This window comes from Ursus arctos, unplaced genomic scaffold, assembly GCF_023065955.2.
Source record: "Ursus arctos isolate Adak ecotype North America unplaced genomic scaffold, UrsArc2.0 scaffold_6, whole genome shotgun sequence".
Classification (NCBI taxonomy): Eukaryota; Metazoa; Chordata; class Mammalia; order Carnivora; family Ursidae; genus Ursus; species Ursus arctos.
In genome coordinates, this window is record NW_026623078.1 from 29,118,275 (window position 1) to 29,132,683 (window position 14,409).

The 14,409-nt window shown below is 41.5% G+C and overlaps 1 protein-coding gene across 1 annotated transcript in view; it reads left to right on the forward strand.

Moving 5' to 3' along the window:
- Positions 1–4,660: 4,660 nt before the first annotated feature.
- KCNB2 (potassium voltage-gated channel subfamily B member 2) overlaps positions 4,661–14,409 on the forward strand; it is a 381,493-nt gene continuing 371,744 nt past the window's right edge. Inside the window, exon 1 of the mRNA XM_026495898.4 lies at positions 4,661–5,142. The gene's annotated coding sequence lies outside the window, so the exon portion shown is untranslated. The remainder of the gene's footprint in view (positions 5,143–14,409) is intronic.

The window sequence follows — 14,409 nt, forward strand, 5'->3', positions numbered from 1 at the left end:
ATGTGGGGTGAGGCAGAGGAGACGTAGTCTAAAATTTTAAGGTCACACTGCCTCAGTCAAATTCCAGTTCTGATAGTGTGATCTTAGGCAAATAATTTAAATTCTCTCTAGGTCACTTCCTTCATTAAACAGAATAAAAAGATACGACCTACCTCAAAAACTATCATAAGGAATAAATTAGCACATACCTGGAAAGAGTTTAGCCCAGTGCCTGCCATGTAGGAAAGGTCTTGGTAAAACTTACCTGTTATTGTTACACAGCACAGATACATAACAGACATAGGACCAAGATCTAACTAGGAATCCAATCCTTGTTTCATCACGTCCCAGAAGAACAATTGCCTTTCAGATCCTAAGTAGTATGTTTTTGAAATTTGCAGTTCACTGGCCCCAGAAACCCCTCATCCTAAGCCTCTTGGATTCCTACAAAGAAACTAAGTTCTAGACTCCTGATGTCTGGAAGTATCACTAAGGATGGATGCAAACACGGTACTTACATTCATGCTGCTACATGGCAGGAAAATGTTGTGTTTAAGCATCTGGCATCTTTCAAAAAGTTCATGCTCGGTACAAGAACTGTTAAAAAAAAATACAAATTCAGTCAGTCTAGAGCTTATCTCTCACTTTAAATCTTCAAAGGACAGCCAAATCTGTCTCAACTAAATTCAAAAGAATCAATGAGATAGTACTTATCTCCTCAATGAAGAACACACAGACAGCTCATTTATTTTTCAAGCCTTCACTGCAATGTGCAAGTGTAGGATTTCAGTGGCTGCTAAGATTCTGAGAGTTGCTCTAAACCATCCCAGCTTTCCTACATTTTCCTTTAGAAGGGCAGAAGAAAGCATATCGGTTTAAGAATGTGGTAAATTCCAATTATTCCTCAGTGGTTGCTTTCTTGTATGATGATAAGTATGACAGTAGTATTAGCCCCTATTTTTAAAAAGTGTAGTTTCAACCTACCTATATATTTATGATAAAAATGTAAAGTAGTGTCCTCCTGGTGCTGATGTTTAAATAAGATTAATATTCATCAATCTTTTGGTATAATCAGATTACGCCAAATAAAACAAAGCCTGCCTCTCAAACTCTTAGAGATAATTTCTTTAGCTTGTTAATGTATATCCTCCTAGAATACACAACACACACACACACACACTTACATAAATGTTTGTAAATTTTCCCCTTTAATGGGGTTTGCATCATTTTTAAATATTCTTCTTTTAGAACTGGTTTTTGTTTGGTTTTACTCAATATGTCATACACTACGTTCCATTTGACCTTTTAAAAAAACTTAAATCCAACCTTAATTCTTCAGTCTCCAAAAATGTAATTTCTTACCATTATGCTTCTAACATTTTAAAATATGTTCATCCTCAAGCCTTTATTACTTTATTCTAATCTATACAGGCTCTCTCTGCAAGTCAATTCGTCAAAGAAATTCCAACTTGAATCACTGAAGTGTAGTCAGTAATGATGTTATTCAGGTTATATTAAATATTTTCAAATGCTTTATTCAACAAAAAAATACCAAAAACCTATTATGCTTGATATCTTTTGTGTATATAAATACATATTCCAATACACCAGCATTATGATGTATGAGGAAACACTTCATCTAAATTTTATCTGCTGATGTGCACAAGACTATTGCAAGTTAAACTTAAAGTTATTTATTTCACCAAGCATTATGAGGGAAGCATTTTGACATACAAAACATTTATCCCCTTTCTTATTAATACAATTCCATCAAAACCAAGGTAAATCTGAGAAATTAAAATACAAACAAAAATAATGTTTCCATAAATATCAATAAATGTAGAAAAAACAAATGGCTTAAGGAGCAATGTGAAAACATGTCTGACTTTTCAGCTAGATCATTTTCATTTTTGCTTTGGAGAACAACTGAAAAAGATACAAAACTGTATATACTAAGACAGTAGAACCACGTGGTGATAATCAACACAAGAGTCTTTGCAGCCATCCCGAATTCAAGCTGTGCATATGGAGAACTCAGCTATCCCAGACAAATTGTATACTAGGGTTATTCTCCATAGCCTATTTGGGCCATGAGTAATTTATTAACAGAATTATATTTTATTTCCAAAGACTGTTTTTCCATAGCATTGCGTGCTTATAGACACAACTGAGGCATGATGGGTATGTTATTCCTAGCACCCTACTTCCACAAAACGGAGACAACAGCAATGTCTTCCAGCCAATAGATAATTTGATCTCTTGACAAATGATCACTTAGTAGGAAAATGGATTTGGATTTCTAAACTCTAATGGAAATTTAAGGTAAAAAAAAATTAACGAATACTTCTCAAATTATTAAATTCTGACTGCAGTGACCAGTAATGTTGATGTAGGGCTAGTAAAGTAAGGGGATTTTCACCACCTCTAAAATTTATGAAAGATTATACCACTTAAATGTAGGCACACTTGAAATGAATCTTAAGTGCTCTTTCTGGACTTAAAATATCTTATACATTCTATCCATTTACAACGAGGGCCTGAGAGAAGTTACAAAATAAATGTTTGGTGGATAAATAGGTTATCTCTTACATATATGGCTTTGGGTTAAATGTCAGGAATGCAAACAAAGTGATATAGAATCTATCCTGGAGAAACTTCCTTAAACAGTTAAGACCCGTACAGGGGGAATACATATATTCTTTAGGAAGGCAGAAGATGATATGCCTTTAAAAAGATAGCTCCAACCATGTGCTATAAATCAAAGGGGAAGAGTCGGAGGAGGCAGAGTTTGAAGTGGGACCTGAAGTGCTGGAATTATTTTGGATATGAGAAGGGGAGAGGGGCATCCTTGAAGGAGAGATTTTCACGTACAAGAGCACACTGGTAGGGAATGGGGAACTAGGGAAGCTTTGTGATCAGGGAAATGAGATGGTCAGGGTTGTGCTTCGGGAAAACCAATCTGCAGAAAGCAGGTGAAATGTGTAAGAAGGTGGAAAGACCTTATGTAGGTGCAGGAGTGGACATCCTTCAGGTCCCTGGAAATGTGGACTCGAAGCTTGGAAACAGGTCAGGGTTGGTGATAAAGGTGTGGGAATCTGGAAGTCCTCTTTCTCTTCCTAGTGTTCATACTTGAGAAGCCTCAAGAAGAGCAAAGGACAGGTCCTGGGCGGAGGGTGATATACAAAACATCCTGCCCAACATCTGGCACGTGAGGGGTGGGCGGAATCACCCAGCACAAGCTAAGGCCTATGGGAGGGGTGAGAAATCAAGGCATAGAGATCCCTAGATGATAGTACTTCCCAGTACACCTCAGGGCCACTAAAACAGAAGCAAGGACTAAATGAGATATATTTAAAACTGAGTGCATTTTGTCTCTCTTCAACAGCCATCTTTCTTGGCCTGAAGAAACTCAGAAGGGAGTCCCAGCTTTAAAAATACTCTCCTGGCCTATATGCTTTCTTATAGGGTGTTTCAAGCTACTGTTTTCCTAAAAGCCCCTCTAACTGTGACGGTTAAGGAGTACAAGGGTCAGGGAACTGGAGAGCCCAGTGATGTTTTTATTCAAGTTCATTCTGTCTTTACCGCGCCCTGAAGGTAGGGAAAGGTCTGGGTGTCCACCAGGCGGCCTCGCCAAGGAGGAACTTGGCACAAATTCTCCAGATCGCAGGGAAAGCGGGCAAAAGAAAGCAAGCTAGAGTACGAATAGCGCCCCCGTGGGAAGCAAGAGTTAAGGCTGCCACCAACCCACCCGGCTTTTCCCTCAAACCCAGGAAAGAGGGATTACGGGGGCTGGCTACGGCCCCTAAACGGAGCTGGAGGTGCTGGAAGGAAAGTCAGATCCCATCTGCGCTCCCGGATAGCCCTGCACTCCTCCGGGAAAATACTCCGGGCCCTATCGCTCAGGAGCGATCTCTCCTCACCCCAGGTCCCCGGGACCGACTAGCGGGCCCCGGGTCAGGGTCGCGTCAGGGCGGGCGTGGGGAGAGCCCAGCGGCTGGAAGCACAAGGGCCCAGGGAATCCCGCGAAGCCAACCCAGCGCTCGTCGGCGGGGCGCCCCGGGCTTTCCCCGCTGCCGGGTGCGCGGCGCCCGCCGAATGCGGACCTCCAGCTCCGCAGAGCGAGCCACAGAGGGAAGCAGGTGGGTGTGGAGCGGGGCCGGGGCCCGAGGGAGCGAGAGGCGCGCCCGAGGAGAGGGAGGCGCCCGCCGAGGTGTGGGCGGTGCCCGCCCGCCCGCGCCCCGGCCGCGCCCTGGGCTCGGGGGCGCTGTCCCAGGCCGAGCGCACAGCTCCCGCCCCGCAAGGCCGAGCCGGGGCGTCCCCGGCGGTGCCCGGCCGCCCGCCCAGCCCCGCCACGCGGGCCCGCCGCCCACCTCGAGAGCCGCGAGCGCCCGGGAGGAGGAGGAGAAGGAGGAGGAGGAGGAGGAGGAGAAGGAGGAGGAGGAGGAGGAGGAGGAGGAGGAGGCGGCGGCGGCGGCGGCGGCTGCCCCTCCAGCCAGCGGGTGCGCGGAGCGCGGGACGAGGCGGAGCGCGAGGCGGGGTGGCCGCGGGCGGGTGTGCGCGCCGGCCCGGCGCCCCCGAGCGCCCTGCCTCGCCTCCCGCGCCCAGCCTCTCCCGGGCTCAGCCACAGACACACACCCACCAAGCACCCACCACCCACCGCCCCCGCCGACCGCCGCCACCTCTCCGCCGGCAGCCCGAGCGAACTGCAACTCTTCGGCCCGCGCGGCTCGCCTTCCCGGCTCCTTCCGCGCGGCGAGCTCAGCCCCGCTCGATTTTTCCTTTTCTATCCCAGCCCTCTCTCGTCTGGGCGGCGGCGGCGGTGGCAGGGGGATGGGGGCTCGCGTGGGGAAGGGGGCGAAGATCGATGAAGATTATTGTTCTTTTTAAGGATACCTTAGCTTCCTCCCGCCGCCTCTCCTTTGAGCTTTCCTGCTAGAGACCGCGAACAGAGTCAGGGATGTGAGGAGAGGGGGAAAAACGCCAGGAGCTCCAGCCAGCCGGGGAGACCCTCCTCTCCGTGGAGGGGAGGGGGATTTCCAGCGACAGATCATTGGCGAAGGGGACCGTCGCAGGGAGAGGAGCCCCGGAGGGAGCGGGGAATCCCACAACCCTTTGTGGCGCCCGAGCCCGTGCCGCCCGCTGAGCGGGGTCTGTGGGAGCTAGGTAAGTGAAGGGGCATTGCTGCTCCCCGAAGGGGTCTTCCTTTAAGAATGAATCGTCGCGGGCAGCCTAGCCAGACTTGAGTTGCTAAAGGAATTGGAAACTGCCATATGGCGCCGAGCGGACTTACACACAAAGCTGAGGCTGACTTAGCCCTGAGAGGCTTGTTCATGTAAGGCTCCGTCCCCGTGGGGAAGGCGCTCCGGTGTCAGCCCCTGGGAAGGTTCTGAGCAGCCTGCCTGGGAAGGGATGGGGAATGTTATTTCGAGGAGACGAGCTCTTGTTGCCTTCTGTTCATTTGTTGGTAAATGCCACACTCACATGCACACACTTGTGGGACCGGATTTAGGGAGGGTGATGTCTCGGATGTATGAACAGTCCTCAGAGCACAGAGACATGCATGCATTTTATCCTTCAAGCGGTGCGCGTTCTCCGTTCGGTAGCGAGGTTCCTGAGAGGGAGAACCGAGTCTCTAAGGAAAGAGCTTCATGGCTGTTTCCAACACACTCTGCTAGAGGACTTGAGAATACAATTGCCTTGAATGGCACCAAAAGACACCTACCATTTCCCTCATCGTTTGCTTCCAATGCTTAATGACCGTTTTCAAAATAGTATGCTGCCATCCATTTTCTCGAATTCTGAGCATTTGTGTGTATTCATTCATAAAAATTGTCAGTGTGCAATATGCACAAACATGGCATTTATACATCATTTATGACTGCACAAGTGATATAATCACAGATGCAAGATTACACTGAAAAATTTAGGATGCACAGATGTACGCTGGGTGTATTTCATGCAGGTTCAACATTCCTTCTAATCAAGTTATGCAATAATGTCAATATTTTAAATAGCATTTCGCATTTCTGTTTTTGCGCTGGTTTTTGGATTTTGTTGGGATTTGGTTTTTTACGCTCAGCTCAAAAGAGAAGTAGGAATTTGTTATTGTTTCTAACTGTGTGGCATTGTGTGGGACAGTGGTCTCTTGGTATGTTTATCAGTAAACATCACTTCAGAAAACAAGAGAGAGGTAAATTCTGGTCAAGAATCTAAAGGCCAACTTGTCAATACTGCATAACTTCCAGGAAAGATTTTCAAAAAAGAGGGTAACATTACAAATATATATGTATATATGTATAAACTAAAGTTTTACTTTATTTCACTCTTTAGAGGGTGTGTGTGTGTGTGTGTGAATAAACATAAAGTTGTCCAAAGCTTACTTGTAAGACATGAATTAGATCTATAGACATCTAAACTAAAGAGTTCTTGATTCTTAAATTAACCAAAACTTAGACAGTTGAGTAATCTGGCCCATTATGTATGTGTATGTGCATTTAATTGCTGCTAGGGGTGGTGTTTTTAACGTAGGGCATAAATAATGTTCTTGCTTGTGTGGCTGCGTAGACTTTCTGAGGATATTGAGGGTACAGTGTATAAATAACTTTTTTTCTCCACTGAATAAAAGTATCCTCTTCACCGAAAACAATGACTATGCCTCCACAAAGTAAATACTATAATCCCCTCCCTCTTGCTGTCAGGTTCAGACCAGTTGTTTACCATGAATAGAATTCGGTCTAATGCACTCTTTTTCCTTTTCTGGCACACAGACTCTGGGAGAACGGAGTGAATCAGTTGGCAGTTCTCTTTGCTTTCTTCCTCCTTTTAACCTTCACCATTCCTTCTCCAGGGTAGTGCTTCCAAATCTCCCTCATACACAAACACACACACTGACTCCAAAAAATGACTCCGTTGCCTGCCACTTGGAGAATTCTAGCGTCTGTCTTTTCTTTTTCTCTGATGTTTTTCTAAGTAGAACCAATCCATGTGTCAGTTTAAACTATTTCCAATTTCACTTTTCTCCAAATCCCACAGTTCAACTTTCCAGGCATACATGTTTCCTGAATGTTCAGATGGGAGTAGTGAGAATTATTACCTTATCTACTCCTTGCTGTTTGGCTTTTAAAGTTTCCTTGTTGACACCATGGAGCAACTGTGAACATGAACTGACGCTTCCCATTTTCAGTACGGTAACAAAAGTGAGACAGCTAGAAAAAATGCAATGTCAGGATATGCTTTCAGTCCCATTTCTTGATAACTCAAAATCATATCTGCCCAGGTTCTTTTTGTATACTTGCCTGTATATCTGTGGAAAATCTTCATTAACCATGGAAAACATATTTTTTCTTGAATTTATATCTGGCATTTTGAAATGGTATTCTAGAGAGATTGTGTGTACATATTATGAAAGTAGACCCAATTACTGGTAAAATCTAGGAGAGCTACAAAATCTATTCATTCTAACCTCATGCATCTTTTCCTTGAGGAATTATAAAGAAGTAATTCATTATTTGAAATGTGCTATCCCTTAGAGATTAAATGCCTTAAAGTTGATAGGACATATTCTCATGTGCTTTTTAAGGTAGATGCGTATGGTTAAGATACTCTGTTTACTTCAGAATGCAATATTATCTGAGATTTGTTTATATTCATCAAGTGGATTTTGCATAAAATCACAATGCCTATTATTTTCACAAAGGTTTCAGAGAAGAGTAAACATGCAGTATAAGTGATATTTTTTAAGTACAGTGTTTTTTTCAGAGTACTTTTTAAGGTCAGAGCTTATGACCTTGTTACTCCCAAAGTGGTAAGATGAACTTCATAGAGCAGCACAGTCTTAAATTTTTAGTTATATACTACAAGTATCTTCATACTCCAGATCTACAGCCCATTCTTGTTCAGTGGTTGTTTCCTCTTTGTGCTTCTTAAATATAAATTCCTACCAGTTCTTTACGACAAGCCCAGGCTGTCGAGCAAAAGGTCAGGTTAGTGTGAGTGACCAGAGAATCCTTGGCCTATGCAAACCAAACCTTACCATATTATCTTTTTTTTTTTTTTCTTTAAGGGAAAAGTACCTGTTCCTGTAGATTGAATTGTACCTATTTATACTGTGATTTAATGTCATGTATCTACTCACTCACTCATTCATTAATTCATTTATTACTCATTAAGTGTGTATAAGGAGAAGAGTGCTTGATTAGAATGTAACCAGTGTAAAACAGATAGATAGAAGACATAGTCCCTGCCCCTCAAGGATTTTTTTAAAGTGTAGAGAATAAAACTTGAATATATAACTAATAGAAGAATCACATATGTAGTTCAAAATCAGGGATTTCTGGCATATAGACATGCATTTAACAGTTTCTAATTAATAAATTAAGGCAAATCATGAAGCAGATCATGAAAATTTGTCACAGTCTATGCTTTGGGGAATTATTAAAAAACAATAACAACTTTTATTAAAGTGATTACTCTTTAAATTGAAATTAAGTTAAAACATTTTTATAAATATTTATATTATATTTTAATAATTTTTAATAATTATATTATGATTATTTTATTTATATAAACAGAATAAGTTTCTTTTTACTATTATTATTATAGCAAGCACTTCGGCCAGGAAATGTTTTCTGTGTTTTACAAATATTAAATATTCTCACAACCACCCTATAAGGCAGCTATCACTAATCCTCTTCATTACACAGAAATGAAAAATCAAGTCCAGGGACTTTTCTTGTGTAAAGTCACATAGGAAGTGCATGGTACAAACTTGAACTCAGTCATTCTGGCTCTACTTAACCACTATGACATTAGGAATGGGATAGGCTGGCGATGGGTAGTAAGGAGGGCACGTATTGCATGGTGCACTGGGTGTTATACGCAAGTAATGAATCATGGAACATTGCATCAAAAACTAAGGATGTACTGTATGGTGACTAACATAATATAATAAAAAAATATTATTAAAAAAAAAGAAGTATTAAGTGTGATCCCAGACAGAGTAAGAAAAGATGTTTGCAGCTTCTAGATTTATTTGAAGCTCTATCTTCCCATTACAGGATACGACTGTAGTTATGATTACAGGGATGCTTGGAAAAGGTCAAAAGAAGGGACTTTCAGTAGGAGAAAACCCCCAAATTTTCAACATAAATTTGAAATAAGAAGCTAGGTTAGCTGGAGGCTGATCTTTAAAAGTTGGGTAGATTGTTATCAGGATGCCAAACATTAGGAAGTACTGCTTTTAGGGTGACCACAGAGAATAAAGCTGGCTGAGAGTTGACTGACTGGCCAGTTTCAAATGATAGTTTATTTCATTTCCAGTTTTTAAAAACTTTTGTGAATTATTTTGAATAAAGTATTACAAATATTTTTATTATTTTTAGAATGATATATTCATATGTTAAAAGAAAAATTATTAGTTTTTCTATATATAATTTTCTTTTACCCGTGTCCCCATATTTTCCTCTGTAAAATGTACCTCCCACATATTATGGAAATTGGAATACAGTCACTTAACAGGTTTACTTTCTAGTATATTGTCTAGAATGCATTTATTTTATTAAATGACAACTGTAATTGTGAAAGCATGAATCAAATTATAGATTACTGAGATTTTCATCAAGGGAAGCTTGTATATTATTTGAGGTAAAGCTCTTTGTAAATAGTGACTGCTTTTCTTTATGTGAAAAATACCATCTGGATTAAATTTGGAAGATAAAATGGCCAAATATTCTCTGCAGGATGCCATGTAATTAAATACTTAGATATATCCTCATGATTGACATTTGAATTTTTCCCACAGATGTTAGGTCTCATAAGCTCAGTCGTTTATTGTATAGATAACTCTCAACCTACAATTGGCTTATAGCTTATAAGTTGATTTTAAAGATTTGAGGGTTTTTTTTGGAACTTGTAACGCATTTAGAGAAGCAGTACTTTTTTGATGTTTAGGTCTCTAGCCCAATCCACAAATGCCCTTCTTAAAAATCAGTAACATACCCAAAGTATGGTCATACTAGTACAACAAACATAACCATTATGTATAGCAATATTTCTGGGGAATAATTTGATTTAAATAATATTTATTAACTGCTGCTTCTGTGCAGGGCTCTTTGGGGATACAGAGGTGAACATGGTATTGCCTGGGACTACAAGGAAAAGAGAAAATTGAGTTTGTACCTAACTCACTTTGACATTAGGCAGAATGAAGAAAGCTTAATAATATTGGCATAGGCAAAATAGTGAATAATTGATTCAGAGATCTATCAGAAGAGCCAGGGACTGCCTGCCTCCTTAGGATTCTCATTCGGTGTTTCATCCTCAGGATATCTACTGAGTTCCTTTCTCGGTGCCAAGCTCTAAGCTAGGTGTTGGGGACATAAATATGAATCAGACAGCATGCACTCACAGCCTGCACATGCAGACAAGTAAATCATAACAAAATGTCATAAATGCTGTTGGCAGAGCAGGATGGCAATTCAATGGAGTAGTTGCCTAACGGAAGCATCCCAAGAGTAAAAAAATGTGATTGCTCTGAGTTCCTAGATGTATTTAGTTGTGATTCACTACTCAATTAGACCCAGCGTCCCCTTTTTGTAAGCAGGGTTTTGTAATATCCCTTTTACTTTCCTGAAATAATATTTGTAGATAATATAACCTATCTTCATATATAGTATTTTAAAAATCAGTAAGTTCTTTATCTGTGATAGAAGCCAGAAATCAAAGGAAAGCTGCTTATGATAAACTTGTAGGTATATCAGTTTGCATATGCTCAGGCATAACCATACGAAGAGGTACTAAAGTAGCCAGATGCTCGCTACCAAAATGCATAAGTTTGGATTTAAGAGAAAACATTCAACTAAATATTGGTGACCCTTTAGCATATCTGGCATTTTTTAAATAATGAAGTAAATATATCCATTGCGTGTGACAGCTACAATTGCAAACATGTGGGTGTACTGTATTTGTGAATGATTTCACATGGGCAGCATTATAGTTGGTGACATGACTCTCCAAAATGGTGAGCAAATCTTGGTAAAGTTCCAAATATGGTACTTTCCTAGAAAATGCCCATGTAGAAAATATTTTTTGTACAACAGGGTTAAGATGTCATCACAGATACTCACAAGCAAGTTTTCCATGTACGTATGTGTCTGATCAGTAGTGTAGAACTTAGGGGGCACAGGATTTCTGTACACGTTAGGGGCTTTCTGGTGTTCCTGGGCCTTGCCTACCAAATATTTCACAACTGTAGAAAACTCACCCAAAAGACTGGATTAATCTCATCCAGCAACACTGATTACGGGTATAGTCTCCCACCGAAGGGAGCCAATCACATTCTAATGCATCATTGGGCTGTTTTGAAAAAGCAGGACTCTAAGTTTTTAGTAAGAAGATAAATTTAAAGGCTGACTGAATAACAAAGAAAATAAACAGCAACAAAATCAGACTATGTTGATAACTGAGTAACAGAACACCCCGATAGTAGGCGCGATATGTGAGGCTGGCTGATCCGATCATAAATGTCAGGATTCCGTTCTCCATGTGGGAGTGTCAGACAAGACTTCACAGATGAAATGACAACTAAGCTAATTTTTAAGAGATGAGTAAGCATTTTCCAGGCTAAAAAGGAGGCAGATGGAGAACATTTTAGGCAGAGGGAACAGCATTTGCAAAGCAGTGTCATAAAAAGAGCTTGGCTGGTAATTGGGGTTCAACACTGGCAGTTACAGGGAAATCAGGGGAGATGAGGTTGAAGAAGGTTGGAGATTAAATGGGAAGGGTGTTGTGTGTTGTGTTACATCACCTGGATTTTATCCTATGGGACAGGCAGCCCGGTTTAACTGCAATTTTAAGTAGAGTGACATGGTCCACTTTTTGTGGGGCGATAATCGCTGAGCTAGCATGAGGAAGATGGACAGTAAGGGGAGAAAAGATTGAAATCCGGGAGACTAATTAGGAGACTGTTGAGGCATACAGGTAGGATAAGGTCCAGGGCTTACCTTAACAGAAATGGTGAAGAAGAGGAGGGTCTGAATTCCCCCATGGCAAACATTTGAAACCCAAGTGTCCTTAAGTCTTTCAGCTCCCAACCTGAGTTGGAATAACAGGCTTGGAGCCCCTCTCTTTCTTCTTCAAGGGTCATTGTCTTGGTTGTGGTAATGTGAGCTTCTGTAATAAAACTCTGTATTTCAGTGATTAATAGAATAGAAGTTAATTTTTGCTCATCTGAGAGTCCAGTGTGTGTGTTTTGTGCAGTGATTAGAGGACCCTTATTCTTGCTAAGTTCTAGGGGTTCCCAGCTAGATGCAAAGAATATAGAGAAGGTTTGCCCAAGAAGCGCCACACCTTGCTTCCATTCACATTCTATTGGCGAGAGAATCATATCACTCCATCTATATACAAAGAGGGTTGGAATATCAAACCTCTGGCTGGTTAGCCACTCCCAGCAACATTTCTGTATCATGGAAGGAGAAGCAAAATTTTGCTGAACAGCTATTTCTATCATATTCTGCCTCACTGGCCACATGTAGCAAAACCTCAGCCCCAGAAGACTACCTGAATCCCCCTGGTCATTGCGTCCATCTCAAAGTCCAGGCTGTAAGGGTGATGCTGAGTCCTCCCCATTTAATCTGGATATGGCTCCTCATTGTCCAGAAACCTTTATACTGAAAGACAGGTTATTACCCTCCCATGACGTAATGATGGATCAGATGTAGAATAATTGTATTAAAGAATTCCCATTTACAAAAGGGAAGCATGGGACATAAAGAGCAGTCATTGTCCCAAAACATGGAAGAAATCCTGTTAGACATTGCCAAAGACCTCCTGCCCTGGCAGAAAGGGAAATTCTTTATTTTTAGACTCTGGTTTTTCTATCTTGGAATAATTCCTTTTTTCATTATTATCTCTAGCCCTGGTCACCCTCTGAGAGTTCTTCCCTACCCATTACTCCCCATGGCCATATCCAAAATGGATGTTGGGAAGTATGCCCTTCTTGGGAATTATATTACCTTCTCAGCACCCTTCTCGTTGGTCCAAGTTTGGGTGCCTTAGAGGTTGTTTTATAGTCACTGTTTTTTTCCCCCTTAGGCCAGACTCCTCATTTCTTGGACAATACAATTCCCTCAAAATCTTCATAGGTTTTTAATGTATTTGCTTTGTGACAGTTACGTGACTAACTACATTGAAAATTCTTTCCTATATTCATAATTCTTGAACCTGCTTCATTTCTTTGCTCATGTCTCAACCACCATGTCTCAAGTGGTTACTTTGAGGTCATCTGAAAGAATAGCCATGGGTGGTTGGGTGACTTATTAATCAGATCTTTGTTGCAAGGCTGAGTTATTTTGTCAAAAATAGGTATCTGTTACTCAAAGCCATTTTCAGCATTATTCCTCACTATTAGAGTCCCTGAAGCAAAGTACTATTACAGCTTCATCGTCTTGGATTTCTAGTTTGGCCATTTGCCCTTATCTCTGTTCTCACACCAGCCAATTCTTTCCTGAGCTCATCCATTATTTTGTAACACCTTGCTGTAGGCAGTGAGAAGTAACCATCACACCCAAGCATTCTGGCTCTTTCCAGCAATTTCCTCTAGAGTTAGTGCAGCTTTGCCAGGGCCGAGGAGGGTTCCAGGCCTCCAGTCTCCTCTGTCTTCTGCCTGATGCCCATGCTACATATTTAGATTTTTATAAAGGCAGCACCTGCTTCAAGGTATCAGCTTCAGAATGAGTTAGGATGATGCTAGCTGCTGTAACAAACTGAAATGTTAGTGGCTTGACATAATATAAAAGTTTCTCACCCATATATCAAATGAGGAGAGGTGTTTATGTGGGGAGAAAGGGAGAATTGAAAAGGCACATCTACTTCTTAAACATCTTGGCTTAGAAATGATGACAGCAACACTTCTGCTTATAATCTGCCGACGAAAACTAGTCAGATGCCCCCCTAGAGTACAGGGGGGTGCTGGGAAATGCAATCCCTGGGTTAATAAGAGCTTCCCAGTGACAGTTCTCTCTTACAAAAGTGAAGCATAAATTTAGACAATTAGCCCATTCCTGCTGTAGTCATCTTCCTCCAGAATAAATTAGGGATGAAAGGGTTTGAATTATATTCACTCTTCAGTTAATCCATTCTACACATGGCATTGCCCCACCTTGCTCCTGTCTTCTTATTGGCTCTCCCTCCAGACTTCTGGGGCTAGCACAGTCTCCCTTAGTTCCCTAAAGCATTATTGGTGTAAGGCTCTTGTACATAACAGACTCTGGCTGAGTGCTTTGGGATAAAGGATGGTAATTCTACCATAGGCAAGAAACTAGGTCTAATTGAAAGTTAGATGTCAATGCTTCTAGAAATGTCTTTACCATTCCTTACCGTGGGGGTTTGCTCACCAGCCTGGATCTCTCTGGGGCCGAGATACAAGCCATTTGC